The sequence below is a fragment of the Bos taurus genome, chromosome 28 (genome assembly GCF_002263795.3).
Source record: "Bos taurus isolate L1 Dominette 01449 registration number 42190680 breed Hereford chromosome 28, ARS-UCD2.0, whole genome shotgun sequence".
NCBI lineage: Eukaryota > Metazoa > Chordata > Mammalia > Artiodactyla > Bovidae > Bos > Bos taurus.
The window spans coordinates 17,194,578-17,211,537 of NC_037355.1; the positions used below are offsets into that span (position 1 = coordinate 17,194,578).

General features: G+C 40.6%; 1 non-coding gene across 1 annotated transcript; it reads right to left on the reverse strand.

Moving 5' to 3' along the window:
* Positions 1-6,108: 6,108 nt before the first annotated feature.
* On the reverse strand, positions 6,109-6,215 carry LOC112444785 (U6 spliceosomal RNA). Its single transcript, XR_003033155.1, has one exon. It is a non-coding gene; the product is annotated as a U6 spliceosomal RNA (small nuclear RNA).
* Between the last annotated feature and the right edge of the window lie 10,745 nt (positions 6,216-16,960).

Here is a 16,960-nt window from a genome sequence, read left to right on the forward strand (position 1 = left end):
CTCTTTCACTTTCATCAAGAGTTTGTTCCTCTTCACTTTCTGCCATAAGGGTGGTGTCATCTGCATATCTGAGGTTATTGATATTTCTCCCGGCAATCTTGATTCCAGCTTGTGTTTCTTCCAGTCCAGCGTTTCTCATAATGTACTCTGCATAGAAGTTAAATAAGCAGGGTGACAATATACAGCCTTGACGTACTCCTTTTCCTATTTGGAACCAGTCTGTTGTTCCATGTCTAGTTCTAACTGTTGCTTCCTGACCTGCATATAGGTTTCTCAAGAGGCAGGTCAGGTAGTCTGGTATTCCCATCTCTTTCAGAATTTTCCATAGTTGATTGTGATCCACACAGTCAAAGGCTTTGGCATAGTCAATAAAGCAGAAATAGATGATTTTCTGGAACTCTCTTGCTTTTTCCATGATCCAGCGGATGTTGGCAATTAGATCTCTGGTTCCTCTGCCTTTTCTAAAACCAGCTTGAACATCAGGAAGTTCACAGTTCACATATTGCTGAAGCCTGGCTTGGAGAATTTTGAGCATTACTTTACTAGCATGTGTGGAGAAGGAAATGGCAACCCACTCCAGTATTCTTGCCTGGAAAATCCCATGGACGGGGGAGCCTGGTAGGCTAGTCTATGGGGTCGCAAAGAGTCGGACACGACTGCGACTTCACTCACTTCACTCACTTACTAGCGTGTGAGATGAGTGCAATTGTGCGGTAGTTTGAGCATTCTTTGGCGTTACCTTTCTTTGGGACTGGAATGAAAACTGAGCTTTTCCAGTCCTGTGGCCACTGCTGAGTTTTCCAAATTTGCTGACATATTGAGGGCAGCACTTTCACAGCATCATCTTTTAGGATTTGAAATAGCTCAACTGGAATTCCATCACCTCCACTAGCTTTGTTCGTAGTGATGCTTTCTAAGGCCCACTTGACTTCACATTCCAGGATGTCTGGCTCTAGGTCAGTGATCACACCATCATGATTATCTGGGTCATGAAGATCTTTTTTGTACAGTTCTTCTGTGTATTCTTGCCATCTCTTCTTAATATCTTCTGCTTCTATTAGGTCCATACCATTTCTGTCCTTTGTCGAGCCCATCTTTGCATGAAATGTTCCCTTGGTATCTCTGATTTTCTTGAAGAGATCTTTAGTCTTTCCCATTCTGTTGTTTTCCTCTATTTCTTTGCATTGATTGCTAAGGAAGGCTTTCTTATCTCTTCTTGCTATCCTTTGGAACTCTGCATTCAGATGTTTATATCTTTCCTTTTCTCCTTTGCTTTTTGCTTCTCTTCTTTTCACAGCTATTTGTAAGGCCTCCCCAGAGTGCCATTTTGGTTTTTTGCATTTCTTTTCTATGGGGATGGTCTTGATCCCTATCTCCTGTACAATGTCATGAACCTCATTCCATAGTTCATCAGGCACTCTATCTATCAGATCTAGGCGCTTAAGTCTATTTCTCACTTCCACTGTATAATCATAAGGGATTTGATTTAGGTCATACCTGAATGGTCTAGTGGTTTTCCCTACTTTCTTCAATTTCAGTCTGAATTTGGCAATAAGGAGTTCATGATCTGAGCCACAGTCAGCTCCTGGTCTTGTTTTTGCTGACTGTATAGAGCTTCTCCATCTTTGGCTGCAAAGAATATAATCAATCTGATTTCAGTGTTGACCATCTGGTGATGTCCATGTGTAGAGTCTTCTCTTGTGTTGTTGGAAGAGGGTGTTTGTTATGACCAGTGCATTTTCTTGGCAAAACTCTATTAGTCTTTGCCCTGCTTAATTCCATATTCCAAGGCTAAATTTGCCTGTTACTCCAGGTGTTTCTTGACTTCTTACTTTTGCATTCCAGTCCCCTATAATGAAAAGGACATCTTTTTTGGGTGTTAGTTCTAAAACGTCTTGTAGGTTTTCATAGAACCCTTCAACTTCAGCTTCTTCAGTGTTACTGGTTGGGGCATAGACTTGGATTACTGTGATACTGAATGGTTTGCCTTGGAAATGAACAGAGGTCGTTCTGTCGTTTTTGAGACTGCATCCAAGTACTGCATTTCAGACTCTTTTGTTGACCATGATGGCTACTCCATTTCTTCTGAGGGATTCCTGCCCGCAGTAGTAGATATAATGGTCATCTGAGTTAAATTCACCCATTCCAGTCCATTTCAGTTTGCTGATTCCTAGAATGTCAACATTCACTCTTGCCATCTCTTGTTTGACCACTTCCAATTTGCCTTGATTCATGGACCTGACATTCCAGGTTCCTATGCAATATTGCTCTTTACAGCATCGGACCTTGCTTCTATCACCAGTCACATCCACAGCTGGGTATTCTTTTTGCTTTGGTTCCATCCCTTCATTCTTTCTGGAGTTATTTCTCCACTGATCTCCAGTAGCATATTGGGCACCTCCCAACCTGGGGAGTTTCTCTTTCAGTATCCTATCCTTTTGCCTTTTCATACTGTTCATGAGGTTCTCAAGGCAAGAATATTGAAGTGGTTTGCCATTCATTTCTCCAGTGGACCACATTCTGTCAGATCTCTGCACCATGACCCGCCCGTCTTGGGTTGCCCCACGGGCATGGCTTAGTTTCATTGAGTTAGACAAGGCTGTGGTCCTAGTGTGATTAGATTGACTAGTTTTCTGTGAGTATGGTTTCAGTGCGTTTGCCCTCTGATGCCCTCTTGCAACACCTACTGTCTTACTTGGGTTTCTCTTACCTTGGGTGTGGGGTATCTCTTCATGGCTACTCCAGCAAAGCGCAGCCATTGCTCCTTACCTTGGACGAGGGGTATGTCCTCACCGCTGCCCTTCCTGTCCTTCAACATGGGATAGTTCCTCTAGGCCCAGACGTGGGGTTGGTCCTCCCGGTACCGTCCCTGGCCTCCGGCATGGGGGCATGGGGTAGGTCCTCCTGCCCACTGCCCCTGGCCTCGGGCTTAGGGGCGTGGGGTAGCTCCTCTCATCACGGCCCCTGACCTCAGAGGCTGGGCATCTTCTCTCAGCCGCCCCCCCTGACCTAGGGGTAGCTCGAGGTAGCTCCTCTAGGCCCTCCTGTGCCTGCACAGTGACGGCTCCTTGGACGTGGGGTTGGTCCTCCCGGCCACCGCCCCTGGCCTCGGGCGTGGGGGCGTGGGGTAGCTCCTCCTGGCTGCCGCCCCTGACCTGGACGCGGGGTAGCTCCTCTCTGCCGTTCCTGCGCCATCACAGTGTGGTACTCTCGGCTGCTGCCCCTGACCTCTGACATGGGGTAACTCCTCTTGGCTGCCGCCCTTCGGGCATGGGGTCCTCCTGGCTTCTGCCCCTGACCTCCGACGTGGGGTGGCTCCTCTCCGCTGTGCTTAGTTCGCCGGTCGCAGCCGCCTGCACGTAGCGCGCCGGTCACAGCCCAAACCATCTCTATCTCCAGTATTTCCTAGCTCAGCAGATGTCACCACCATCCACACAAATCCTGAAGCCAAAATCTTGAGAGTTAACGTCAATTCCTCTTTCTTTCTGCTCCTACATCCATATCAAGTACAAATACAATGCAGATATCTTACAAATTTGATGAGGTCTCTCCATCTGTATGGGCTTCCCTGGTGGCTCAGAGGTTAAAGCGTCTGCCTGCAAAGCAGGAGACGCAGGTTCGACCCCTGGGTCGGGAAGATCCCCTGGAGAAGGAAATGGCAACCCACTCCAGTATTCTTGCCTGGAGAATCCCATGGATGGAGGAGCCTAGTAGGCTAGAGTCTACGGGGTTGCAAAGAGTCGGACACGGCTGAGCGACTTCACTTTCACTTTCTCCATCTATACTACAACTATCCTGATTTTAACTCCCATGATATCTCTCTCAGACCACTGAAATCACCCTCTATCTTCATTAACTTCTGTCTGTCTCTGTTCCATCAAGGCATCAGTGTGGTTTGGACTGACAGAATCACAACCTTCCCAAAAGTCCACATTCTAATCCTTGAAACCTGTGACTCTGTTATTTTATATAGCAAAGGGACCTTGCCAATGTAATTGAATTAAGGGTTTTTGAGATGGGAGGTTATGTTGCATTATCTTGGTGGACCAATGTAATCATGAGTTTCTAAAACTGGATAACCTTTGCTGCTTGGAGGCAGTGGCAAATGTGACTACAGAAGAACAGTAAGAAGTATGTCACATGTCTGGCTTTGCAGACCAAGGATGGGGGTTAGTAGGCAAGGAAGACAAGTGGCCTCTGAAGCTCAAGAGGGAAAGGAAATAGATTCCCTCCTATAATCTCCAGAAAGGAAGGTAGCTCTGTTATGACCTCGAGTCCACTGTGAATCATGTTGTGGTAGTTCAGGTGCCAAGTTGTGTCTGACTCTTCACAACCCCATGGGTTGCAGCACTCCAAGCTTCCCAGTCCCCCACCATTTCCAGAGTTTGCCCATGTTCATATCCCTTGAATCCGTGATGCCATCCAACCATCTCCTCTTCTGTCGTCCAATCTTTCCCAGCATCATGGTCTTTTACAGTGAGTCAGCTCCTTGCATCTAGTGTCCAAAGTATTGGAGCTTCAGCATCAGTCCTTCCAAAGAACATTAAGAGTTGATTTCCTTTAAGATAAACTAGTTTGATCTCCTTGCTTTTCAGGGAACTCTCAAGAGTCTTCTCTAGCACCACAGTTTGAACCATGGCCGACTTCTAAACCACAGAACTATAAGAAAATAAATTTGTGCTATTTGAAGCCACTCTCTGTGGTAATTTGTTATAGTAGCTATATCCAGCTCTTAGAGTGGTCTTGTAAAGGCTCAAGTTTAATGTATCACTGTACAGCTTTAAGACCCTCAAATGCTGGTCATTGTACTGACAGTCTAAAAATCCTTCACCTAAATTCCAGAGCCCCCTAAGATCTGCTACTTTATCCTCATTGCAAACATTTCTCAGTCAGCACACTCTAGCTATGGCTCACCGTTTCTGGACCATGCAGTATAACAAATTGCCACAAACCTAGCACATTTATCATCTCAGTTTCTGTGGGTCAGAATGCCAGATCCCTTCCTTAGGATCTCACTAGAATGCAATCAAGGTGTCTGAAGAACTCCATTTTCATTTGGGGATTAGGGAAGAATCTTCTTCCAAATCTGAGAGGCACAGTGCAATTCCTGACAGAGAGTCTGTTCTCTGCCACTTTGAGCTTCTGATGGCTGTCAGCATTCCGTGACTTGTGGCCACATCACTCCAGTCTCTGTCTCGATAGCCACAGTGATTCTCCTCTTTTGTCCATCTCAAATTGCCCTCTGCCTTTTTCTTTTTTTTGAAAGATTTTTTTTTTTTTAATGTAGACCATTTTTTTTAAAAGTCTGTATTGGATTCATTACCTTTTTTCTATTTTATGTTTTTGGTTTTTGACCATGAGGCATATGGAATTTCAGCTCCCCAATGAAGGATCAAAACTATACTTTCTGCATTGGAAGGTGAAGACTTAACCACTTGACTGCCGGGGAAGTCAATGCCTTTTTCTTAAAAAGACTCTTGTTATTGGATTTAGGGCTCACCCAAGAATCCAGAATGATCTCCACATCTCCTTCTTATTATATTCTAAAATGTCTTTTTTCTATTTTTTTCTTTACTGTCCAAAATGGGTCCTACTGCTTTCCTTTTTTTTTTTTTTTTATCATTTTTTAAAAAATTTGTACACCCGTGGTGGGTTCATGTTGATGCATGGCAAAACCAATACAATACTGTAAAGTAATTAGCCTCTAATTAAAATAAATAAATTTTAAAAAATTAAAAAGGAAGAATAAAAAAGAAAAAAAATTGAAGATAATTGCTTTACAATGTTGTATTAGTTTCTGCTTCACAGTGAAGTGAACCAGCTATATGTGTACATATACACGTCTCCCCTCTCTCTTGAGCCTCCATCCCACCCCTCTAGGTTGTCACAGAGCACAGAGCTGAGATCCTTGTACTGTATAGCAGCTTCCCACTAGCCATCTATTTCACATATGGTCATGTATATATGTCAATGGCACTCTGTCAGTTCATTCTGTCTCCTTCCCCTGCTGTATCCATAAGTCCATTTTCTATGCCTGGATCTATAGTCTTCCCTGAAAATGGATTAATCAGTACCATTTTCTAGATTCTGTATATTTGTGTTAAAAAAAAAAAAAAGGAACGCTTCACAAATTTGTGTGTCGTCTTTGTGCAGGGGCCATGCTTATCTTCTCTGTATCATTCCAGCTTTAGTATAAGTGCTGCAAAAGCAAGCACTAAAAAATCCTTTTTTTTGAACAAGTCAGCATTCGCAGGTTCTGGGGATTGAGGTGAACATAGCGGGTCACCGTCCAACCTACTACAGATCAACTGCCTGAATGCCTTCCTTCTCCTGGGCCCTCCCATTACACACTCATCAGCCCCCTTTACTTTTGCATAATCACAATTGTGATCGCTTGTTCAGTGTCTAACTTGACCCACCAGAGCACAACCTCCCTACAGGTAGGAAACTTGTTATGTTGTTCACAACTGCGTTCCCAGCACCTAACATATATTAGGTACACAGTAAGTAGATTTTTTTTTTCTCTCCCAAACCAGCTGAATCATTTCTTTCTCTTCCACTTTGCTGAGGAGAAGTCACCTAAGTCATTGGTAATGAAAGTTCTTCCCACTAATTGTGAACTTGTCATCTCTCAAGCTGTCTCATTAAAAAAAGCATTCATATTCTGAATTTAAATGAAGACTTTCTCTTCTCATATGCTGCTTTACCTTAGGAACTTCAGACCGATTTCTATGTGTAAGAGAAGGGTTGACATATGGAGGATGCGATACAACTCCTTTGCTATAGTCCATGGCACATAAATATGGCACAGGACACCATGGATGCTTTAACAGCTCAGTTCTCTTAGGCTGATCAGATTGCTTTTTACAATACGAATATTTAATCCTTTCAAGTCTGAACTCTATCTTCCTACATGCTGTGCCTCGCATGCTGCAGAATGCAGAAGTGGTACTCAGCGAATAACAAATAACAACCACAATGATGATTGTAATGCATACCATAATATTGTTACTAGAAATATAATTATGTGAACAGACAATTTACAGAAGAGAAGGGACCTCAGAGCCCTTGTGTTGTCAATCTGGCCTGTCTCTTAATCAGGGATAATAATAATAAAAATATCGCCCCCCCCATCTGCAGTCAGCTTGTCAGCATAACAATATTTATAGAATGCTGTATGTAACAATGGCATCTCCATGCAGATGGATTAAGACCGAGGAGCAGCTGCAGATGGCTGTTCATTAATGGAAAGAAGAAAATGAATCTGAACAAAGACACTTATGGAACCCCTAATTTATTAGTGCTGTAATAGGGAATAGGAACTCTCTGGAATGATAACTGAATAAGACCAGTTACAAAGATAATTGTAAAAACAAGACACAGATTCAGTACAACAGACAGGGACATTTTATTGCCTGTAAGGTCTGTAGAATTACAAGGTCAATAGATATCAGACTCAACATCTAATCCTTCATATTTATTAATTACATTCAACAAAGCACTTGCCATCATTCTACAGACTGAAGCTAGATTAACATTCTGTCACAAAAACCTGCTCCGTTAATCCTGAGAGAGGTGAAGATTTCTTTTACTTCTCTGTTGTATTTAATACAGCACATGCATACACACACACACATGTATGCACACACACACACACACACTCTTTGCCACAAAATACTTTCTGACTTTGGTCCTCAGAATGACTTCCTAACATTCAAGAATTTAATGAAGTAAGTTTCATTAAATTCTCTACAAAATGTCAATATGAAGGGGCTCCCAGCTCTTTTTTTTTTTCCTTCCATATCTCAGCTACCACATGACAGAGAAAATTTTTGCATATGTGACTTCTCTGGTTTCTACTTCTCCAAAAGAGTTCTTAAGAATCCATCATTAGCTAAGATCCATGTCAGTGATTTCCAAAATAGAAGATCGTCCATCAACACAAAACAGAGATATTCATTAATAGATAACAAACATATTGTGGTGTCACCATACAGTGCAAGGAGAGGAACAGACTGCTAAAATAACATGCACAAACCTGGCCGAATCTCAAAATCTTTACACTGAATGGAGGAAGACAGACTTAATTAATGTCTGAGATCAGATGTGGGGAAATCCTCTGAGAAGGGGCCGATGGAGTGCCTTCCTTACTTGATTATGTTGGTGGTTCCATGTCAAGTTTTGCCAAGAGCATGCACTGGTCATAGCAAACACCCTCTTCCAACAACACAATAGAAGACTCTACACATGGACATCACCAGATGATCAACACCCAAATCAGATTGATTATATTCTTTGCAGCCAAAGATGGAGAAGCTCTATACAGTCAGCAAAACAAGAACGAGAGCTGACTTGGCTCAGATCATGAGCTCCTGATTGCCAAATTCAGACTTAAATTGAAGAAAGTAGGGAAAACCACTAGACCATTCAGGTATGACTTATATCAAATCCCTTATGATTATACAGTGGAAGTGAGAAATAGATTTAAGGGACTAGATCTGATAGAGTGCCTGATGAACAATGGACAGAGGTTCGTGACATTGTACAAAAAGGAATCAAGACAACCCCCAAGAAAAAGAAATGCAAAAAAGCAAACTGGCTATCTGAGGAGGACTTACAAATAGCTGTGAAAAGAAGAAAAGTGAAAAGCAAAGGAGAAAAGGAAAGATATGCCCAATTGAATGCAGAGTTCCAAAGAATAGCAAGGAGTGATAGAAAGCCTTCCTCAGTGATCAATGGAAAGAAATAGAGGAAAACAACAGAATGGGAAAGACTAGAGATCTCTTCAAGAAAATTAGAGATACCAAGGGGAAATTTCATGCAAAGATGGGCTCGATAAAGGACAGAAATGGTATGGACCTAACAGAAGCAGAAGATATTAAGAAGAGGTGGCAAGAATACACAGAAGAACTGTACAGAAAAGATCTTCATGACCCAGATAATCACGATGGTGTGAACACTTCACCTAGAGCCAGACATCCTGGAATGTGAAGTCAAGTGGGCCTTAGGAAGCATCACTGTGAACAAAGCTAGTGGAGGTGATGGAATTCCAGTTGAGCTCTTTCAAATCCTGAAAGATGATGCTGTGAAAGTGCTGCACTCAATATGCCAGCAAATTTGGAAAACTCAGGACTGGAAAAGGTCAGTTTTCATTCCAATCCCAAAGAAAGGCAGTGCCAAAAAGTGCTCAAATTACTGCACAATTGCACTCATCTCACACGCTAGTAAAGTAATGTTCAAAATTCTCCAAGCCAGGCTTCAGTGATATGTGAACTGTGAACTTCCAGATGTTCAAGCTGGTTTTAGAAAAATCAGAGGAACCAGAGATCAAAGTGCAAACATCAAATGGATCATCAAAAAAGCAAGAGAGTTCCAGAAAAACATCTATTTCTGCTTTATTGACTATGCCAAAATCTTTGACTGTGTGGATCACAATAAACTGTGGAAAATTCTTAAAGAAATGGGAATACCAGACCGCCTGACCTGCCTCTTGAGAAACCTATATGCAGGTCAGGAGCAACAGTTAGAACTGGACATGGAACAACAGACTGGTTCCAAATAGGAAAAGGAGTATGTCAAGGCTGTATATTGTCACTGTGCTTATTTAATTTATATGCAGAGTACATCATGAGAAACGCTGGGATGGAAGAAGCGTAAGCTGGAATCAAGATTGCTGGGAGAAATATCAATAACTTCAGATACGCAGATGACAACACCCTTATGGCAGAAAGTGAAGAGAAACTAAAAAGCCTCTTGATGAAAGTGAAAGAGGAGATTGAAAAAGTTGGCTTAAAGCTCAACATTCAGAAAACTAGGATCATGGCATCCAGTCCCATCACTTCATGGGAAATAGATGGGGAAACAGTGGCTGACTTTATTTTTGGGGGCTCCAAAATCACTGCAGATGGTGACTGCAGCCATGAAATTAAAAGACACTTACTCCTTGGAAGGAAAGTTATGACCAAATGAGACAGCATATTAAAAAGCAGAGACATTACTTTGCCGACAAAGGTCCATGTAGTCAAGGCTACGGTTTTTCCAGTAGTCATGTATGGATGTGAGAGTTGGACTATAAAGAAAGCTGAGTGCCGAAGAATTGATGCTTTTTAAACTGTGGTGTTGGAGAAGACTCTTGAGAATCCCTTGGACTGCAAGGAGATCCACCCAGTCCATCGTAAAGGAGATCAGTCCTGGATGTTCATCAGAAGGACTGATGTTGAAGCTGAAACTCCATTACTTTGGGCAAGAGGTGACTCACTTGAAAAGACCCTGATACTGGGAAAGATTGAGGGCAGGAGGAGAAGGGGACAACAGAGGATGAGATGGTTGCATGGCATCACCAACTCAGTGGATATGAGTTTGTGTGAACTCCACGAGTTGGTGATGGACAGGGAGGCGTGGTGTGCCGCAGTTTATGGGGTTGTAAAGAGTCAGACACGACTGAGAGACTGAACTGAACTGAACTGAACCATTTGTCAAAACTCATCAAACTATTCACTTTGATAGTTTACTTACTGCTTGTAAAATATTAACTCAGTAGGTTGGTTTTTAAGATTCCTTAGCTCAAATATGTTTAAGAAATATCGTATCTTGTATTCTCCTGTCACAAATTTATGACTAATCAATTAAAGAGTCTTCACCCATTAAAAGCAATTGAATCATTACAAGCCCTGAGAAATACTATGGTGTACAACAATGATTAATTGCTGATTTCCACATTCCCTAAATCTGTGTTATTTCTAGATCCTCCCATTTGAAAAAATTAAATCCTATTACAGCATTGAAATTATAATTTATTAGCTCTTTGATCATTTGTGAGTCATTTAAATTCTTTGTATTGCTTTTTCTTCACCTGAAAAATGAGATATTTGTCTCCATCTCATAGGTATAGTGAGAATGAAATGAGTCAGATGTTTATAATACACTTAACATTGTGCCTGAGAAAATGTGTTATTCTTGAAACACGTTTTGAAAAATGGAGAGCCTTCTTTCTATCGTTCACTTAAGGGGAGAAATCAGGATGAACTATTGTCTTATACATCCCTGAAAAAGAGGGCAAAAGTGAGTGGCACTTCTTAATGTAGAAGCTGCTCAACTGTGTATATGAAGCAATGCACAGTGATGCTCTAAAAAGGAAATCAAACTTTAACTGGTCACCAGCTCTGAGGTGAGCTGACTCTGTAAGCTGGGAAGTCATGTGATGTCTCTAGCCCCGAGCTTCCCTTCATTTAAGAATAAGACGGCAAGAATGGAAACTTGCTGTATGACCCAGGGAACTCAAACTGGGACTCTAACAATCTAGAGGGATGGGGTGGGGAAGGAGATGGGAGGGAGGTTCAAGACGGAGGGGACATGTATATACCTATAACTGATTCATGTTGATGTTTAGCAGAAACCAACACAATTCTGTAAAGCAATTATCCCTCAATTAAAAAATAAATAAATTTAAAAAAAGAATAAGGTGGCGAGGAATACAAGTGACATCTTAACCCCAGGAAAGCCATCCATGAAACACAGCTACTACATTCTAGATGACGGTGAAAAGCAATGTTTCCCTATTCCTGGTTTGCTGAGTTCTTACTGGCAATGGATATTGAATTTTGTCCAATCCTTTCTGCATATTTAGATGATTTTTTTCTTTCTTATTTTTTGAGTATGGTGTAATATATTTATCAATTTTTAAATTGCAAAATTAATATGCTTTCCTGGGATAAACTCTTTATAGTCAGCAGAAAAAGGTGGCTAATGTAGGCTAAAAGCAGATTAGAGTTGGACAGGGACTGGGGTGGGGGGATGAGAAGTGACTGTTCAATGGGTCGAGGGTATTTTGGCAGGGAGTGGAGTCTGGTGGTGATGAAAATGACCTGGCGACAGGTAGTGGTATTGGTTGTACAACACTGTGAATATACTAAAAGCTATTGAAGTTTTCACTTTAACATTGTTAAAGTGGTGAATTTTATATTATGTATATGTGTATATTCATCTTACACTAAAATATATAAGGTGAATAAGGTGAATGTACTGGATGATATTCAAGATCTCTTATCCTTCTTCACTCATTCACTTATTCAGTAATTTCTATGAAGCCTCCACTATATGGTTCCAGGCAATATGTTCTCTTGAGAAGATATTATAAAGAATTACAAAAGAGATGTTCTCTAACATTGCTAAAATTTTATCTTTGGAGCTTTCCTTCCTAATTTGTGCCCCTGGTTTAGGGTATTATACTCAATTCCCTTAAAGTCAATGAGTAGTTTGAAGGTTGGAAAGCATGCTAAGGGTTTGATGTTATGGCATGAGTTATTGTTTGATATTATAGACAGAAAGAATAAAGGGAACGGACTGTTATTTACTCGGCCCCAAGTAGCAGTCACTGTGGACGTGACCATACTTATCGCATTTAATTGTCACCAGATTCTTGTAAAATTGGCCTTATCATACACATTGCACAGATAAACTAAGCCTTAAGGACATTAGGTAAATCTTACTTAGGTGACAAAGTTTATAAGTAGTATAGCAAGGAGTTGAAATGCATAAGCCCATAGATTTTATATAATACTATATTTGATTCCATAATGTAATGTTTATAATCCTGACATTATTTATGTAAAATGTAGAGTACTTGTGACATTAAGATTTACAGAGTTTCCTATGAAGTTTGACCTCACTATGACAGATGCCAGCAAAAGAGTTAATAAGATGAAGAAATCTAATTAGAGGGGAAAAAGCCAGTGATACCTAGAGCAATATATCCTTTGTAGTATTTACCTATTCAAGATAGTAGTTAATATTTAAAACCATCATTTAAGATGTTTTGTGGGTTTTTGGCAACTAAAAAAACTAACTTTTTTTTTTTTTTTTTGCAATTCCTGAAAGAATCTATTAAAATAAAATCTTGTGGTTATCATAATTTTTAACCAGATACTGGGCCCAATATAAGAAGAAAATAACCCTGACAGGGCATGTTTCCACAGTCCTTACAGTTTGCATGCACACATCAGGTGACAACTGAAATACAACTGGCAAGGAAATTGAAGACAGTTTGGATACTAAAAGATGCCAATGTAAGGAAAACATGGACAGTTTACTTTGTTAGTAATTCACTGACACAAATCTATTGCAACATTTCAGGTATATTATCAACTGAAGAGTTTGCTGGGTAAAAATATTTGCTTTACTTAGTGTCTTGGTTGGTATAAAAGTTAGATTAGCTCTTTATAATCCAATCATTTATTTATTAGCAGAAAAGGAAATTTCCTAAGAAAAGCATGCCTTCTACTCATATCCTGTTTCCTTTTTGTTTTTATTTACTTGGATAAAACTGCCATTGTAATGTAGAAGAAAAGTGGGGATGGGAAGTACATCGTTTCTGACTTTAAAGGAGATGTTTCTTACCTTTTAGTGTTAAATAAGCTGTTTAAGTTTATTGGGAAAAACTCATTATGAAATTAAAGTGTCTTTCTGAGCTCAGTTTTGTAGGAAGTTTTTGAATCAGTGATTACTCTTACTGAATTCCTTTTTCTGCAACTACGGATATGAAATACTTTAAAAAATTGTATACTACCTTAATCCACTTGCAGAGATCAAACCATCCTCACATTCCTGGTATAATGTTGGCCCTTACTTATCTTTTCTGTGTCACTTCTTGCCAGTTCCTTAATAGTTATGATCAACAGTCTGGTTTTATTTGAAATTTTTTTCAGTTATTTGAATCAGTTTACTTTTACATATCATACATGAGGTTTTTTCACCCCAGCACAGTCTTCTGGACTTTTCTTTCTCCCAACACATCAACTTTATTAAAGTACAATCTACTACCTTAGCTTCTGTTAGGTCCATACCATTTCTGTCCTTTATCGAGCCCATCTTCGCATGAAATGTTCCCTTGGTACCTCTAATTTTCTTGAAGAGATCTCTAGTCTTTCCCATTCTGTTCTTTTCCTCTTTTTCTTTGCATTGATCACTGAGGAAGGCTTTCTTATCTCTCCTTGCTATTCTTAGGAACTCTGCATTCAGATGCTTATATCTTTCCTTTTCTCCTTTGCTTTTTGCTTCTCTTCTTTTCACAGCTATTTGTAAGGCCTCCCCAGACAGCCATTTTGCTTTTTTTGCATTTCTTTTCCATGGGGATGGTCTTGATCCCTGTCTCCTGTACAATGTCATGAACTTCCGTCCATTGTTCATCAGGCACTCTATCTATCAGATCTAGTCCCTTAAATCTATTTCTCACTTCCACTGTGTAATCATAAGGAATTTGATTTAGGTCATACTTGAATGGGCTAGTGGTTTTCCCTACTTTCTTCAATTTAAGTCAGAATTTGGCAATAAGGAGTTCATGGTCTGAGCCACAGTCAGCTCCTGGTCTGGTTTTCGCTGACTGTATAGAGCTTATCCATCTTTAACTGCAAAGAATATAATCAGTCTGATTTTGGTGTTGACCATCTGGTGATGTCCATGTGTAGAGTCTTCTCTTGTGTTGTTGGAAGAGAGTGTTTGCTATGACCAGTGTGTTCTCTTGGCAAAACTCTATTAGCCTTTGCCCTGCTTCATTCCGTAATCCAAGGGCAAATTTGCCTGTTACCCCAGGTGTTTCTTGACTTCCTACTTTTACATTTCAGTCCCCTATAATGAAAAGGACGTCTTTTTTGGGTGTTAGTTCTAACAGGTCTTGTAGGTCTTCATAGAACCGTTCAACTTCAGCTTCTTTAGTGTTACTGGTTGGGGCATAGACTTGGATTACTGTGATATTGAATGGCTTGCCTTGGACAGAAATGGTATGGACCTAACAGAAGCAGAAGATATTAGGAAGAGGTGGCAAGAATACACAGAAGAACTGTACAAAAACGATCTTCACAACCAAGATAATCACGATGGTGTGATCACTCACCTAGAGCCAGACATCCTGGAATGTGAAGTCAAGTGGGCCTTAGAAAGCATCACTACTAACAAAGCTAGTGGAGGTGATGGAATTCCAGTTGAGCTGTTTCAATTCCTGAAAGATGATGTTGTTAAAGTGCTGCACTCAATATGCCAGCAAATTTGGAAAACTCAGCCCTGGCCACAAGACTGGAAAAGGTCAGTTTTCATTCCAATCCCAAAGAAAGGCAATGCCAAAGAATGCTCAAACTACTGCACAATTGCACTCATCTCACACACTAGTAAAGTAATGTTCAAAATTCTCCAAGCCAGGCTTCAGCAATATGTGGACCGTGAACTTCTAGATGTTCAAGCTGGTTTTAGAAAAGGCAGAGGAACCAGAGATCAAATTGCCAACATCCACTGGATCATGGAAAAAGGAAGAGAGTTCCACAAAAATAACTGTTTCTGCTTTATTGACTATGCCACAGTCTTTGACTGTGTGGATCACAATAAACTGTGGAAAATTCTGAAAGAGATGGGAATACCAGACCACCTGACCTGCCTCTTGAGAAACCTATATGCAGGTCAGGAAGCAACAGTTAGAACTGGACATGGAACAACAGACTGGTTCCAAAGAGGAAAAGGAGTATGTCGAGGCTGTATATTGTCACTGTGCTTATTTAACTTCTATGCAGAGTACATCATGAGAAATGCTGGGCTGGAAGAAGCATAAGCTGGAATCAAGATTTCTGGGAGAAATATCAATAACCTCAGATATGCACATGACACCATCCTTATGGCAGAAATTGAAGATGAACTGAAAAGCCTCTTGATGAAGGTGAAAGAGGAGCGTGAAAAAGTTGGCTTAAAGCTCAACATTCAGAAAACGAAGATCATGGCATCTGGTCCCGTCACTTCATGGGAAATAGATGGGGAAACAGTGGAAACAGTGTCAGAATTTATTTTGAGGGGCTCCAAAAATCACTGGAGATGGTGATTGCAGCCATGAATATAGAAGACGCTTACTCTTGGTAGGAAAGTTATGACCAATCTAGATAGCATATTCAAAGCAAAGACATTACTTTACCAACAAAGGTCCGTCTAGTCAAGGCTATGCTTTTTCCAGTGGTCATATATGGATGTGAGATTTGGACTGTGAAGGAAGCTGAGTGCTGAAGGATTGATGCTTTTGAACTGTGGTGTTGGAGAAGCCTCTTGTGAGTCCTTTGGACTGCAAGGAGAACCAACCAGTCCATTCTAAAGGAGATCAATCCTGGGTGTTCTTTGGAAGGACTAATGCTAAAGCTGAAACTCCAATATTTTGACCACCTCATGCGAAGAGTTGACTCATTGGAAAAGACTCTGATTGTGGGAGGCATTGGAGGCAGGAGGAGAAGGGGACGACAGAGGATGAGATGGCTGGATGGCATCACTGACTCGATGGACATGAGTTTGGGTGAACTCTGGGAGTTGGTGATGGACAGGGAGGCCTGGCGTGCTGCAATTCATGGGTTCACAAAGAGTCGGACATGACTGACCGACTGAACTGAACTAAACTGACCCTTAGCTTAAGCAACCCTTTTTGCAGGAAAGTCTCTCTTGATACCTCCCATTCCTAGACTCCTTTAATTTTCTTTCTTCCTAAATATACTATACATTCCAAGGGAGAAGATATTAGGTACTTTTTCAGTAAAATATCCTCTATATCTCACAGAGGGCCTGGAAAACTGTAAGGAATCAATAAATTATGAGCAAGAGCAAGAGAGTGGGTTGGGGAAGAATGGGAGAATATCTTCAATTTAGATTTCTGAATGACTGTAAGGATGAAATAACTTGTATTTCTTTTAACTAGCTTGAGCATTTTCTGGTTTCATTCAAATTATGATGTATACATAGAAAAAACATGGAAACAAATTCTATTTATTTAGCCTGTGGGACACCAGGAAGAAGCAACATTGATGGAGGATAAAGAAAAGGTGCTGCCATAACATTTCCTTTCCACCAATAAAAACAAAGCTATATTGTTTTTAATGTCACCACATGTGAAGACTTATAAGAAATCGATTTATGGTTAGGATCTTGAAAACTATCGTTTTATACT